The sequence below is a fragment of the Tenrec ecaudatus genome, chromosome 15, assembly GCF_050624435.1.
Source record: "Tenrec ecaudatus isolate mTenEca1 chromosome 15, mTenEca1.hap1, whole genome shotgun sequence".
Classification (NCBI taxonomy): domain Eukaryota; kingdom Metazoa; phylum Chordata; class Mammalia; order Afrosoricida; family Tenrecidae; genus Tenrec; species Tenrec ecaudatus.
The window spans coordinates 102877018-102893137 of NC_134544.1; positions in this window are offsets into that span (position 1 = coordinate 102877018).

Here is a 16120-nt window from a genome sequence, read left to right on the forward strand (position 1 = left end):
GTGTCAGCTAGATTGCCACTGTGTTTTCCCCTACTTGTAACACTCTTCAGGAGCCTGGAGGTGGAATGGGTTTCACATGGGGCTGCTAACCAAATGGTCAAAAGTTCATAACCATTAGCCCCTCTCGGGAGAAAGAAGAGGTCTGCTACGCCCAGAAAAGTGTTCTAGCCCCCAAAACATGCACAGTGGCAGTTCTTCCCTGTCCCATGGTGTCTCTATGAGTCACCCCCCACTCGATGGCTGTGTTTTGGAGATGCACTTCCAGCTGGGTTAGGCAGCAAGTCTACATGCAGCCTTGATTCACCCTTCTCAGATGTCTCGGTCAACATTGAAGCAACTGCTATGCTTGAACCAACAGGGCTGCTGTTGTCTGCCTGGAGATGTGACCAAGTGGCAGGTAGCTACCCCTCACCTCACCCATAGGTCTTTGCTCACTCCTGTAGCATGATTCACTGTTCCCATGTGGATGGAAGCCAATGGAAAGGAATGTGACTCAAGCTTTCTCTTTTCAGCTGTTAGTTCTGTGACACTACGCAGTCTCTAGTCTACATAGATGGTCTCCACCAACCAGGTTCCTGCTGTTGCTATCACCTAGGAAAGAATTTTATGAGCATTGCCTATGTGGCCAGTAGGGCTTGCTCCTCAGGAGACAGATTCTAGTCACCCTTCTGTTAACCTCCTTAGGGAATATTTCTCCTCCACCAGTCCTCACCTGGGAGAAGGTTGTGGCTGTCTACTCCCATGGAGTTACAGCCTCAGCACCCCACAGGAGCAGTTCTCCTCTATCCTAGAGGGTCACTAGGAGTCGACATGGACATGATGACAGTGACTTTGGTTTGGTTTTGAGTCCTCACACGGCAGCCATGTGTAAGTGGATAACACGTTGGGCTGCTAACTGTAAGGTGAACAGCTTGAAACCACCAGCTGCTTCTCAGGAGAAAGAGGAGGCTTCCTATTTCCATAAAGATCTGCAATCTCAGAAACCCATAGGGGCAGCTCTACTCTGTCCCATAGGGACACTAACATCAGAACTGAATCGATAGCAGTAATTTTTTAGTTGAGCTCTCACACGGAGGAGCGCTGGGGGCGTAGTGTTTTGTGCCTGCTAACTGCATGATCAGCAGTTTGAAACCACCAGGACCAAGATGAGGCTTTCCACTCCTGTAAAGATTTACAGCCTCAGGAACCCTAGGGATCAGTTCTACTCTGTCCACTTGATCACTATATATCAGAACAGATTTAATAGCAGTGAATGGCTTTAAAACTCAAACAGAAACCATAGTGGTGCAGAATTTTAAGCATCTGGATGCTAACTGCAAGTTTGGTGCTAGAAACCCACCAGCCCACTCCCTAGGACAAAGTTGAAGCTGTCTGCTCCCATAAAGATCCACAGCCTTGGAAACCCCGTTGGGGTTTCCTACTCTGTCCTGCAGGGTCACTATGAATCAGAGTTGACTCTAAGGCAGTAAGTGTGGTTTTGATGGTTCATCCTTACATAATTGGCTGGACAAGTTGCCCAAGGAGACCATGGGATGCAAACACTTCCCAGATGAAGTATGTTAAAGCTTCAAACTTCACATATCTGCCTATCTAGCCCAGAGTTACCAGTCACTCAGGTTTCTGTCACTATTCTCAGTTTCCCAATTAATTCAGACTTATTTGCAACCATGGTTCATGTGTAAGGCTGTCAGGTAAAACTCAGGCTGCCCAGTTAAAACTGAATCCAAAATAAATAATAAAATGTTCTTAGTACACACATTCACACATAGTTATACCAAATATGACATATACTAAAATCTTTTTATTGTTTACCTGAAATTCTAATTTAACTAGGAATTCTATATTTTCATGTAAAGAACCTGGCAGGCAGGACCACAGAGGGCTCTTTTAGTATCATTGAAAAACCCAGTCCTCATTCTGTAGCAGTATAGGCATCTCCTGATGCCAACATGAGGAAGCACTTGGGCACAGGTGGTTTGTTTGAGAGGTGGGCCTGGAAAACACAGTGCAAGAGCAGCACGGTGAGACCAGGAAGGGAGGGAAACCAATAAGAGGGAGTCAATAGGACTCAATCCCCTAGGAGGCTTCCCAGCAACCAAGGAACTTTTCTTAGCATCAGGCCACAGGAGGAGAGAGGAACTGGGGCTGAGCATTGCCCTTGGGGCATTCACGCCTCTGCATTTCTGGGTTGCACTAGGTTGCCCCTGTGCTTGACTGAGCCTGCCCATGGCAGAGAAGCAGAGAGCCTCAGGCACTGGAGGTGGAAAGCTGTCAGTGTACTGGAAACTGTCTCCCACAGCTGATGAGTTACAATGCTACATCTGAACAGAGATTAAGGCGGATGTCTAGAGCCTCAGCTTGATTTGCCCAAAATCAACCTCTCAATCTTAGTAGGATGAAGCAACTTCTTTCTACCCTGGCCTGGCCTCCTCTGCCTTGTGGTATCGCATCCCATAGCGACTAACCAAATCCACGAAGCACTTGAGCCCCAGACTACATGTGTCTGTCCTAGCTCTACTTAGATCACACCTAGTTCCAGACCCATTATCTGTCCCCTTCAAATCATCAGTGGCCAGGGTTTGTGCCTGTGGCTGCTGCTGCTATTACACAGAGTCCTAGTGAGACAGTGGGGTAAGCATTGGGTTGCCAACTGTAAGGTCAGCAGTTCACACTCATCAGCTCATCCACTGGAGAACAATGTGCTTGGCTACTCCTGAAAAAATTCACAGTCGCAGAAATCCCAGGGAGTAGTCATGCTCTGCCCTAAAGGGTGGCTATGAGTCAGAATGGACTCCCTGGCAGTGATGTTGGTTTTGGACTTAGGTGGTTGTTGTTAATGGTCCTGAAGTAGGCTCCATCTCATGGTGACCTTATGTACAAAAGAACAAAACATTGACCATGCCTGTACCATCTTCAGAGCACTAGTGTGCTTGAGTCCTTTGCGGGGGCTACTGTGTCCATTGGTTTCATGGATGAACTCCCCTGGTTTGTTTCCCCAATTTGCCAAGCATGATGTCTTTTTCTAGCCATTGGCCCTTTGTGATGACGTGTCCACAGTATGCAAGCCACAGTCTTGTCATGTTCATTTCCTAATAGGGTTCTGGTTGTATTTCTTTGAAGATGGATTGTTCATTTTTTGATAGTCCACTGTAAATTCAATATCTCAAATATACCTGGGCCAACCTCTAATGTTCTATCACCACCCATTATAAAATAGCACCACTTCCTGGCAACCGGCTTGCTGGTTATTTATGTACTTGGTTAGTCAACAGGCTAGTTCAAGTCTTCTGGAACATTCCAGGGAGCATACCTTCTTTCCTCCCACTTGGCCAACCCCAAAGTAATCCAGTATTACAAAGACTTGATCTGTAGAACTGATTTGAATTTAATGGAATATACACACACACAGCCACCACCACCACCATCCTTTGTAACTAGAGCCAAAACTGAACTACTCAGCTGTCAGCAGCTATTGGGAATCATGACTGAGAGACCCAAACTGCATGTGAACATCATGTCTCTTCTTGCCACTCTGAGGTAGCAAGGACCCTTAAATACCCTTTAGAACATCCTCCCCCTTCAGAGTAAATAAATGCAGGTATCTGATGAGGGAGCCAAAACTGGAGGCTGCGAAGGAATGGGTGGGTTTTTCCCTTGCCACAGCAACCTCTTCACTCATCGGAGGCTGGCTCAAGTTTTAGAGAAAGGAAGGGTGATAACTCATGAGATTAAAACAGGCCTGCTTCTCAGACATGTATTCTATATGAAAATGTAGTTTATGGGCATCAGGTTCAGAAATCTAAAGCCCAAGCAATTCTACCTATGACCATCAGTCATGGAAGTTACACTCACAGAGAATGAAAATGTACATGACCACTGTTAGCCCATAACCAGCCACGGAGCATCTTCTACCGAGGAACCAGGTTTCCCTGACAACAACTATCTGCCCTGTTTTTACAGGCTGGTACCCAAACTAGTGGCATTGGATCTCAAACAAGAGAATTTATCATGAGATGCTCTCAAGGCCCATCTCTGCTGTTTTGTAGGAGGGTATTAGATTAGGAGTCAGAAAAAAATGGTTTGATTGCCACCTTCGCTGTTTATAACCCAATGTGAAACTCGGCCATTCCCCCTCTTTGTCTCAGTTTTAGCCCCTACCTAGAAGTACCTAAGAGGCTGTGAACCTCCTTTGCAACAGTTGCTATTAGAACCGTCATTGTCCAGAATAGCAGAGTGGTGAGTGAAGATCTCAGACATCAGATTACTCTTCTAAATCTAACTCTTCTATTGACTCACTCTGTAACCTTAGGCTAGTCATTTGACCTCTCCATGCCCTGACCTCCTCCTCTGTCAAATAACAACAGTACTTGCCTCATACTAGCATTTGGTGAATTGGAGGAGTTGATAATTGTGCAGGACTTACCCTCATCGCAGCCACCGGGCCCAAAAGTGACACAGTTGCTGTGCTGCAGGTCAAAATGCCACAGCAGGCGCAGGGTGGCAGGACACATGCAGGGCTGTGTAGCAGGCGCGGAGCGCATGGGGCAGGCAAGGGATCCAGAGCTTGCACAGGGAGCCCGGGTCTGGCAAGCCCTGCTGCACCACTGAGCGCAGGAAGTCTGCGCACAGCAGGCCTGCTGCATTGTGGGCAGTGCAAGTGTAGAGCCCAGCGTCCAAGGGCTGCGCATTGTACAATACAAGCTGCCAGATGCTGGTGACCACCATGTTGCCTTACATCTGGTCCGGGTGCAGGATCAAGTTCTCAGGATGCTCACTCTGCTGCTGCCAGGTGATGGCGGGCAGAGGGCACCCGGTGACTTCAAAGTGCAGGCTGGCCATGCCAAGAACAGCCACAGCCTGCTGTGATGGGTTGCTGAAAAGCACTGCAGCTCAGCTCTGGCACATCAGGTGACTTCCCTTGTGTGGTGCATACTGTGGTCTCAGGAGGCTCCTGCGTGGTTCCCGGGTCGGGTGCAATGTGGAATCTGGAGGCCTGGGGCTGCTGGGGGGCCAGCCCAGAACTACCTTTCACAGGCCACACAAACACGCCTCTGCTTCTATGTTGCAGCGGTTTCACTAAGTGAGGTCTTCTGAGAGGCGGGTGAAGCTGAGCTCCTTGCTGCAGAGCTTGAGGCAGAGGCACATGTGCTGCCAGACCCAGAAGCAGCAGTCGGAGCCCTGCTGCGTGAATATTAAGCCCTCACAAGAGGCAGTGGCTGGTGCTTTGGGGTCCCTGGGACCAAAATGCGCCACCACGCAGCTCCGCAGGCCCCACACTTTGGGGCAGCCTCGCTCTGGGCCTGCGCAGTCCTGGGAAATAGAGGGGGTGGCTCAAGGTGGGCCCACTGGTGCTGCTCTGCTCCTGCCAGGACCGGTTCAAGCATCCAGCCTCCCAACCCAAGCCTAGGATTCTAGTGGTACATACGCCCCCTCCCCGCCCCGCCCCCCCCGCACCCCCCCACCCAATCAGCCTCACTATTCTATTTCCAAGCCTGTCTGCTATCTGGAAAGCGGATGAGTCATGCTCCTCTTGTTGGGTGACCAGAGTTACTCCACCCCTCCCTAGGACCACCTCCACTCCCACACCCAGGCAGCTTTCATTCTTCCAGGCCCAGAGCCTTCACCCCACTGCTCCCAGGGATACCTCTCTCACTTCCTAGGGCCGCGTTCAGAGGCCAGAGTGCAGCACTAAGAGGTCTCCTTGTTCAGGTGGGAAGGGGTGAGATCCCAGGGAAGGGGGATCCTTGGGCAGAGCCTGCATGGTACCCGTGGAAGGCCTATCCCCTGATGATCCTCTGTTGCTCTCCTCCCTAAAAAAAAAAAAATGTGTAGGGTTTACAACAAAGCCCGGCAAATGGTAAGTGCTAATTTCTACTTCCTTACATAAAATTCATTTATTCAACATTTATTGAGTGCTTATTATGGATCAAATACTCGGCCAGGCAGTGAGAATACAATAATTATGGAAACGTGATCACCCTTTAGGGAGTTCACAATGGAATGTGGGAAGCAGGCTAATGAGCCATTCATCCAAATAAATATTGAATCAGGAAAATGCATAAAACATGAAGGCAAAGGGAACATGGACAGTGGAGCCAGAAGACAGACTTCTGAAGGCTTCACAGAAGACGTGGCATTTGTGCTGGGTCTCCATGCAGGGAATGGATTGGCACTCCCACAGGCAAAATGCCTTATCAGAGCCACGGGAGTGTGGAAGCACACAAAATGTGGGAATTCAAGTTCTACATGTGACTGTCTTGTCAGATGGGACACAGGAATAATAGATCCAAAAACATTGCTCAGAACCGATTTTGAAAGGCTTTGAGTTCCAAGTTAATAAGTTTTATTTTTACCCTATAAAATCTTGCCTTAGACCAAGGTCCCCGGAAGCCAACTATGAGCATGATTCTTATGGAAATGATTTATTAGGTGTTACCAGGAAAAGCTAAAATGGGAGGGAGAAAAATGTAGAAGGCAAACAAACAAAATATGTCAAAGTGTGCTACCAAGTTCTATGAGAGACAATTTAGCTCAATCCTTCAGGGTCACTCTGGAGACAGGATAAAAGACGCCTCAAGGATGGTCTCCATGGAAGTAATAGAATTAGAGAATTGTAGCTACTCACCCCTCAGTCACTGTTTCTGGGCTCCCCTGGGTAATCTATGGCACAGGAGTTGTTCAGGCAGCCTGGAGTCATCAGAGGGTCTGAGAAGAGCATCTGCAGAGTTATGAAGAGTCATTGACATTTTAAAACCAGAGAATGATACAGCCTTATCTCCATGTCAGAAATCTAACTGGTAATGGCACACACAAGTGGAGATGCATCTAAGGGTGAGAAAATCACTCAGACAGCCATGGTCATGGTCCAGGCAAGAGCTACTGCGGGACCAAACAATAGGTTCCAGGTGAGGATGAATTAGAGAGGAGGAAGGGAATTGGAGAAGCATTTTTGGCGAGGACCTGATAATCATTTGAATTTGAGGACGAGGTAGCTAACTTGTGTAGCCATAAAGGACTAAGGGACACAAAGTACATTAGCCAAGAAATATGGGAGAATGATGCTGACCATGATGGATACCTGGAGGACACTCAGCTAGAAACACCCAGTAGACTGGGGGAAATGTGGGCCTGGACATCAGGAGAGAGGCTATGGCTAGAGCCATACATTTGGAAGGCATTGATAGATGACAGTTGTTGTTCTTGTTAGGTGCAGTTGAGTCACTTCTGCCACATTGTGACCCTATGTACAACAGAACAAAACCCAACCCAGTCCTGCAGAATCCTCACAAATGTTCTTATGTCTAAGCCCATTATTGCAGCCGCTGTCTCAATCCATGTTGAGAGCCTTCCTCTTTTTCACTGCCCCTCTATTTTACCAAACGTGATGTCCTCTAGGGACTTGCCTCTCCTGACAATATGTCCAAAGTTCATGAGTGAACTCTTACCATGCTTGCCTCTAAAGAGCATTCTGAGTATAGTTTACCCAAGATAGATCTGTTTGTTCTTCTGGAAGCCTATGGTACTTTCAACATTTTTTCCATAATTCAAATGTATCACTTATTCTTCCATCTTCCTTATCTAATGTCCAACTTTCACATGCATATGAGATGATTGAAAATACCATGACTTGGGCCAGGAGAACCTTTGCCCTCAAAGTAACATCTTTATTTTCAAAACTTTAAAGAGATTTTGTGCAGCAAATATATCCAACCTAATGCTTCATTGGATATCTTGATTGCAGCTTCCATGAGTAGTAATTGTGGAGTCAAGAAAAATGAAATCCTTGAAAAATTAAATATTTTCCCCATTTATCATGATGTTACCTATGGGTCCCGTTGTAAGGATTTTGGTTTGCTTTATATTGAGTTATAATCCACACTGAAGGTTGCCATCCTTGATCTTCATCAGTTGTTATTTTGAGGTGACATCAGCTCTGACCCAAAGCGACCCAATGCACAACAGAACAAAACACTGCACTGTCCTGTGCTGCCTTCACAATTGTCCCTATGACTGAGTCCATGGTTGTAGCTACAGTGTCAATCCATCTCAGGGCAGCCTTCCTCTTTTTCACTGCCCTTCCACTTTACCAAACATGGCCTCTTCCAGGGACTGGCCTCTCCTGACTATATGTCCAAAGTGAAGTCTTGCAATCCTTTTCCTCTAAGTAAGTGCCTCAAAGTAAGGCACCTTGATCTTACTTCTTCCAAGATAGATCGTTTTGTCTTTTTAGCAGTCCATTTAGCGTTCTATATTCCTCCCCAGAACCGCACTCAAATGGTTCTATTCTTCTAAGGTCTTTCTTATTCCATGTCCAACATTCCGATGTATAGGATGCAATGGAGAAGAGTGGGACTTTGAGGACTAAGGTGTGCCTGACCCAAGTCACGGTCTGCACTTCAATCTAAAGCAGTCTTGAGCAGAAGCTTTACCTAAAGCAATACTTCTTTTGGTCTCTCAACTGCTGCTTCCATGAACATTGATTGTGCATCCAAGTAAGACACAGACCTTGATGACTAAAATATTTTCTCCACTTATCATGGTGTTACCTATTGGTCCAGTGGTGAGGATTTGGGTCTGCTTTACATTGATTTGTAACCGATACTGAAGGCTGTAATCCTCGCTCTTCATCAGCAAGTGCTTCAAGTCCTCCCTTTCAGCAAGCAAGGTTTTTGAATATCTGTATATCTCAGGTTATTAATAAGCCTTCCCTTGAATCCTGATACCACATTCTTCTTCATGTAATCTAGCTTCTCTGATGATTTGCTCAGCATACAGATTGAAAAAGTATGGTGAGAGGATTCAACCCTAACACCTTTCCTGACTCTAAGCCATTCAATGTGTCCTTACTCTGTTAACAGATCTACCTCTTGATCCATGTACAAATTTGTAACATTTTATTGTGTTCTGGAAGTCCATTCTCCTTAAAGTTATCCAAAGTTTATTATGGGTCACACAATTGAATGCCTTTGCATAGTAAATGAATCACAAGTAAACATCTTCCTGGTATTCTCTGCTTTGAGCCAAGATCCATCTGACATCACTAATAATATCCCTTGTTCCACGTCCTCTTGTGAATCCAGCCTGAACTCCTGGTAGTTCCCTGTCAATATACTGCTGCAACCATTGTTGGATGATTTTTAGCAAAATTTTCCTTGTGTGCAATATCAAAGATATTGTTCTATAGTTGGAGCATTTTGTTGGATCACCTTGCTTTGGAATGGGGACAAATATTGATCTCTTCCAGCCAGTTGGCTGAGTAACTCTTCCAAATTCCCTAGGATTGATGAGTGAGTGCTTCCAGTGCTTTTTCAGCTTGCTGAAACATTTCTATGGATATTCCATCAATTCCTGGAGCCTTGTGCTTGGCTAATGCTTTCAGTGAAGTCTGAAATTCTTGTGTCAGCACCATTGGTTCTTGTTCATATGCTACTTCCTAAAATGGTGAGATGTTGACTAGTGCTTTTTTTGTACAGTGAGTCTGTGTAGTCTTTCCATCTTCTCTTGATGTTTACTGTATCATTTATTATTTTGTTTACAGAATCTTTCAAGATTGCAACTTGAGACTTGAATTTTTTTTTTTGACCTCATGCAGAGCTTCTCCATCAGTAGGAACCAGAAAAAAGAGAACACCAAAGAGTGTCAGCTCTTCAGATGAGGAAGTGTTATGGATTGAACTGTATTCTTCCCCTCATAAAAAATATGTTGAAGAACCAGTCCACTTAAAACTCATTGTCATCAAGTTGATGCCGACTCATAAAGACCCTATAAGATAGGGTAGAACTGCCCCAGTGGGTTTCCAAGATTGTAATTCTTTGCAAGATTTAAAAAGCCCCATTTTTCTCCCAAAGTGCATCTGGTGGTGTCAAGCTAATGACCTCGAGGATTGCAGCTCAGCTAATCATTGTGAACATGACCTCATTTGGAAGTGGGATTTTTGCATGTGTAATTAGTTATACAAGGAGGTCATTAGACTGAACGCAAATCCTGTATGACTGATGCCCTCATGGGAAGAGAAGAGCCACAGACCGATTCAAATGGAAAACTGTCAAGTGAAGAGAGAGGCAAAGATTGGAGTTGTGCTTTCATCAGCTAAGATTTCCCTGATGCTACAAAAAGGCACAAAAAATTCCCTAGAGTCTTTGTAGTAAGCATGGCCCTGCCAACACCTTGACTTCAGACTTCTAGCCTCCAGAACTATGAGAGAACTAAGTGTCTCTTGTGAACTGGTGGTGATTTGTTACCAAAGCCCCAGGACACTCATGGTGCCAGGAACAATGTAAGTGAGTACTAAGGAGCATACAGCAATAGAAAAGACATGCAGCAAGGCAAAAGGAGCAGCAAATAGGAAAGCATGGTCCCTTGGCATTTAATGATACACAGAGGTCAATGGAGGCCAAAGTATGAGCAGATGTCATTAGGCTAGACTATATTCCCAAAGCATTGACCACCCCCCCCATAGAAACAATTATGAAGGGGGAAACCATATTGTAAGAGGTTGAAAAGGAAGGGGAATAAGAATAGAGGTGGCAAGTGAAAGTGTGATCTGTGGACCTGCAGCATCATCTGGGAACTTCTTAAGCACAAACAGAGCGTTTTGCGGCCACACTCCAGAACTACTAAATTTAGAAGTCTGAAGGTAAAGTCTAGAAATCTGTCTTAAGAAATCCTCTAGGTGATTCTGATGCCTGCTCAAGTTTGAGGCCCACTGATGTCTACAACCTTCAAGAAGTTTGTGAGCACAAAGCAATATGACAGCTACCTATAGGGGAGCCAGAAGCCGGTACTCATCACCTGTCAGTTTGTCATACTGCAGTGGCTTGTGTATTGGTGGGATGCTGGAAGCTGTATTATTGGTATTTAATATACCAGCAGGGTCACCCAAGGTGAACATTTTCAACAGAACATCCAGACTAAGAGCAGACTACATAGAAGAAATAGGCTGTCCACTTTTGAGGACTTAGCCACTGAAAACGTTATGAACAGCAAAGAATAGACAACCAAAAATTATCAGATGACATAGATAAGACTGACATCCAACCACAAGTGGCTAAGATGAGTGCCCACTGGATATGTGACATCTATTTTTTGGGTGCACGGCCTCAACACATGGGCTAAAATTGTCAACTGTCTCTCTCCATCACAGCATGTTATAATAAAATGGTGACCGATGATTGCTGTGTGTACCCAGCATGAAATAAACCATCAACTAGGTCACAAAAACAAACAAACAATTGAATCTCTGTGTTTTCACAGGCAGAGAAGCAGAAAAGCTCAAATGAGTTTGTTGCAACAAATGGTGCATTACAGCCCAAATTCTCATTCCTAATGTCCAACATCACTCTAGTTTGTTATTATTATGTTTGTTGTAAAACCATCCACCCCAACCTAGCGCATAAAATATAAGGGGTGGGAGTGGGAGGTGATCCTGGAGATGGATGGCAAGTAGTAACTCTTTGGGCTGGAGGGGACTTGTGAGCAGCTCAAGCACCTGGTGAGCCAGGAGTACCTGGCTTGCCTGCTTCCTGAGCAGGACCAAGAGTCAGGTCAAGGTCTGGTTCCAGAATCACTAGACCAGGTGCTGCAAGTGGCACATCGTGGATATGTGGTTGGTCAAGAGAAGGCGTCCCTTGGACACGAAGAAGTTGAGGTGGGTAGCTCAGCCACAGAGGGTGGTGAAGAGTAAATCAGCTTCTGAGATCCCAACTTGAGCAATGGAAAGATTCTGTGAATGTTGAAGTGCAGAGGTTGCCCTGGTTAGCCCACATGACAGCACTGTGGAGGGCATCTTGGTAAGATACAGGGAGCCCAGAACAACGAGGATAGGGAGTTTTGGAGGGCAGCCAGGGCTGTGTGGGTGCAAGAGTAAGGGAATATAGCTCCCTGGGATCCTGGTCATGCACAGGTTTATTTCAATAACACACATGGAAACATGTGTCTGCCATCAGGTAATGGCTGCGGGTAAGTTTGCTCCCTAGTACACTTGTCTTAGAGGGATCCCCAGTGGAGTAGTGGCTATGTATTAGGTTTTGATCTGCAAGGTAAACCGTTCAAAACCAACAACCAATCCGCAGGAGAAAGACAGGGCTTTCTATTGCTGTAAAGTTAGTCTCAGAATCTCAAAGGACAGGCAGTTTTACCCTGTCCTATCGGTTTGCTATGAATTGGCATCAATAGCAGTGAGGATTTTTGTTGTTGTTTCTTTGTTTTGTTTTAATCTTGTTAGGTGTGTGACACCCCCCCCCCCCAAAAAAAAAGCTTCTACTCAAAACTGTGACTTCTGAAGGGATCTGCTGTGCCACTGAAATTCAAAACAGAGAGGGCAGCTCAGAAGATGATGGTGACTGTTTTGGTTTGGGGATCTGAAAGGTATCATCTGGATAGATTTTCTCAAGGGACACAGTATGATCAAAGAACATGCCACAGCACGTGATCCAAGTCCCTCAATGATGCCGAAACGACCCTGTTGGTCATGGTATGTCGTGTGATTGGAAGTATATATAAGCAGAGAAGACCTCAGAGAATAATTACAGAAGCTTATAGAGCAGGGATCAGGGATACACTGCGGGTCTCTCGGTCCACGCATGTGGCTCTGAAGTAACATGGAAACCTTTCCAAGGACAGTTATTATTCAGATAATGGTGATTGAATTTGTAAAAAAAATATACTTTTATCTCTCTCAAAGAATTTTTCAATTGTTGTGAGGGAAAAAGTTGGCTCTTCTGTCTCAAAAGTTTGCCTCCCAGGATGTAGACCAAGAAAGAGGCTGTGTCTAGAAACAGTCGCTTCACATTTGGATGTTTTTGTTTAATAAAGTGTCTGTGGTTTTAGAGCAATGCTTTCTGACTTACCCGCACATAGTTTTACAGAATAAGTCATGAAGCAGCTGCTTGGACTGGGTGGGCACAGGGAAGCTGGGAAGGGTGAGGACCAGGAAGAATCACTAGATAATCAATAAATTATTTAATACAACTGCGTCAGGACTGTGGCTCCAGAGCTATAACCCCAGTGCATTTCTTCCGGTCTGAAACAAAATTGCAGTCAATTATTATCTTCCTTATCAGTCATTATTTCCTATGGTTCTGGGGATTGGCAGTACTAAGCTAGCAGACTCTTCTGTGGGGTTGCCATCCGGCAATGGCTGATGATGGAGCCATCTCACACAACTTCCCGACTGGTGTACCTGACAATGGCCACTGGTGTTTGCTGGGACTTTCAGGAGGACTATTGTCAGCATCTGCATGTGGCCTCTTCACCACACTTCCTCACAGCAAGGGGTTTGGACTCTGAGGGTCTTGTGCAGAGAAAGAGCCAGGTGGGAGCTATATTACCTTAGAAGTCGCATCGCATCTCACCTGCCATACTTTATTCCTGGAGAGCCATAAGGCCCGCATGGGTTCAAGGGAGGAAACATAGACTCCAACTTTGGATGTGGAATGACAAGATTCTGGAAGAGCTTGTAGGGAAGAAACAATCCCTTGGAGGCATTTTGTGAGCTACAGTCTGCCCCAAGATATAAACCTTAAATGGGCAACACAGTGATAGCCTAGCCCACTCTGGCTGGTGAGTTCCAGTGACTTTCTTTTGAAGAGAGGGAAGGCAAATTTGGAAGGGAACCCTCAGAAGCCCCCAAGTGGCCTGAAACCTCACCTTGGCAGACACCTACTGAGAGTTCCTTCCTCCTTCAGGGAGTTAAGCTGGGGGAGAGGATGGTTGCTGAACGGACAAAAGGAATTGATTAACACTCTGGAATTACATCACTCCCTCTCTTTGTTCATTTTTCACTGTTGTTCTTGTCCTGTGTTGAATTTATCTTTTCCTTACTTTCCCCTAGGAACTTCCCCTTAGATATGGGGTTGAGGGGAGTGGTTGATTGATCTGTGCTGAAATCAGGGAAGTTGATAGTAATAGAGGGATCATATTACTCACCCCCATAGTTTCCATAGCAACCGGGACCAATTGGTGGGAGGAATGGGCAGATAAAGGCCGCATTGAGGGGTTCAGTGCTTGGAGGAGGTGAAGGCTGATGTGTTTAGAGTGGAGAGAGGAAAACAGTCTGTTGGGGAAATATTATTGAAGATGGCTTTGAGACTAGTCTCTGCTGGTCTCTTGCTCCTCACTCTCCCCTTGGTAGCAGCTTGTGTGTGCCCTTACCCGCCATCCCCTCATCCCCACTTGGAGCCCTTCTGGCTATTATTTCCTCACGAAAAAGCTGTCAGCTCATCATCCTGCTTTCTTCCATTCACACTTCTTTAGCTCCGTGCTGACTTCTAACTGGAGAGAATCAGAAAAGTCAAGCCCCAACCCCACGGGGCCTTTACTGAAGGAGAGAGCCTAGATTTGTGCTGCAATGTAGATACGGAATATCTCCTAGCCCACTCTCCCACTTCTCCCTAACAGGTTTTTCCTGCCACTGCTCCTGGCTAGAGGGGATGAAGCGTTCGAGTGATGCCACAGAAGTCACAGAAAAAGAACCAAGGGACTCAGCAAAGACCATTCTTGAGCTGGAATATGCTAGAAACTCTTGAATGGGAAACCACCATTCTGGCAGTGAACATGCTCCTATGAACCCTCCCAGTTCTAAGGCTTCAGTGCAGTCCCACCTGAGTGAGTTCTCCCCAGGTGAGTTCCTCCTAGAAGTGAAAGAGGGCTTATCCTTCTTTAGCTTTGAAGCTACTCCTACTACACCTGGTAGATCCAGATATTGAGGATCTTCCCTTCCTGATTCCGGAACTCAACTGTGCTGATTGATAGCTGCATGGCCAAGGACACAGACACAGCTCTGTATTCTCCATTCATTCTCTTTAGCCCCCATTGTTTCCCTTTTGTCTAATTGTGCAACAGAAATCTCTGGGGATTTTTTTTTCTAAAGTTCTTCCAGTTCCCTAAAGGAGGGTATAGAGAAATGAAAAGTCTCTAACTGGAGTCTCTCCAGCATGCACTGGCACCCCAAGGAGGCTGCATAGGTCTCTTCCAAAAGTGGGAGTCTGCTGCCTCACCCCTAGACAGGGAACCCATCATGGGTAGGGGCCAAGCACTGTTTCTATCTGGACCTTCAGGGTCTTCTCAGTGCCTGGCTCATAGAGAAAATGAAAAATGCTTGTTCCTTCTTAACAAGTCAGAGATTTACTATTATTCTTAGTTTCGGTCCAGTTGGTTCCCACTTATAACAACCCTATGTAAAAAAGAACAAAATGCCCCCCGGTACCATCATCACAATTATTCTTATGTTTGAGGCCATTACTGCAGCCCCCATGTCCATCCATCTCATGAGAGCCTTCCTCTTTTCCATTGCCCCTCCACTTTACCAAGCATGATGTCCTTTTTCTGGGCCTGTTCTCTTTTAACAACATGTTGAAAGTACATGGCCAAAGGGTGACAAAATCGGGCCATCCTTACTTCTAAGGAGCATTTGGCCTGTGCTTCTTCCAAGACAAGTTTCTTGGTACTTCTGGTAGTCCATGGTACTTTTTTTCCCCTAGCACCAAAATTCAAATGCATCGATTCCTCTTTGGCCTTCCTTATTCAATATCCAAATTTTACATGCATAGGAAGTGTTTGAACATACTACGGCTTGTGTCAGATGAACCTTAATTCTCAAAATAACATCCCTGCTTTTCAATACTCTAAAGAGTTCTTGTGAATATATACACAATACAATGCAATGCATTTTTAAGCTCTCGATTGCTGCTTGCATGAGCGTTGATCAGGGATCCAAGGAAGAGGAAATCCTTGACCACCTCACAATTCAACATCTAAGTATATACCTCAAAGAATAACAAACAGAGACTCAAAGAGATAGTAGTATACAAGTTAACTGCAGCAATACACACAATAGCTGAAAGGTGGCTGTTACAAAAATGCCCGGGGCCCGAAAAATGGATAAACCAAACAATACCTCAGTCATACAATGGAATATTATTCATCCTCTAAAAAGAAATGATGTTTTGGAACATGCTACACCATGGAGGGCCCTTGAAAACCTTTTGCTGAATGAAACAAGTCAGACCAAAATGAGAACTTATTATGAAATATGCAGAATCTATAGGCAAATCCATAGAGACAGCAAGCAGAGTCACGGTTGAAAAGGGCTGGGTGACGAAGGCAATGGGGAGTGACTGGT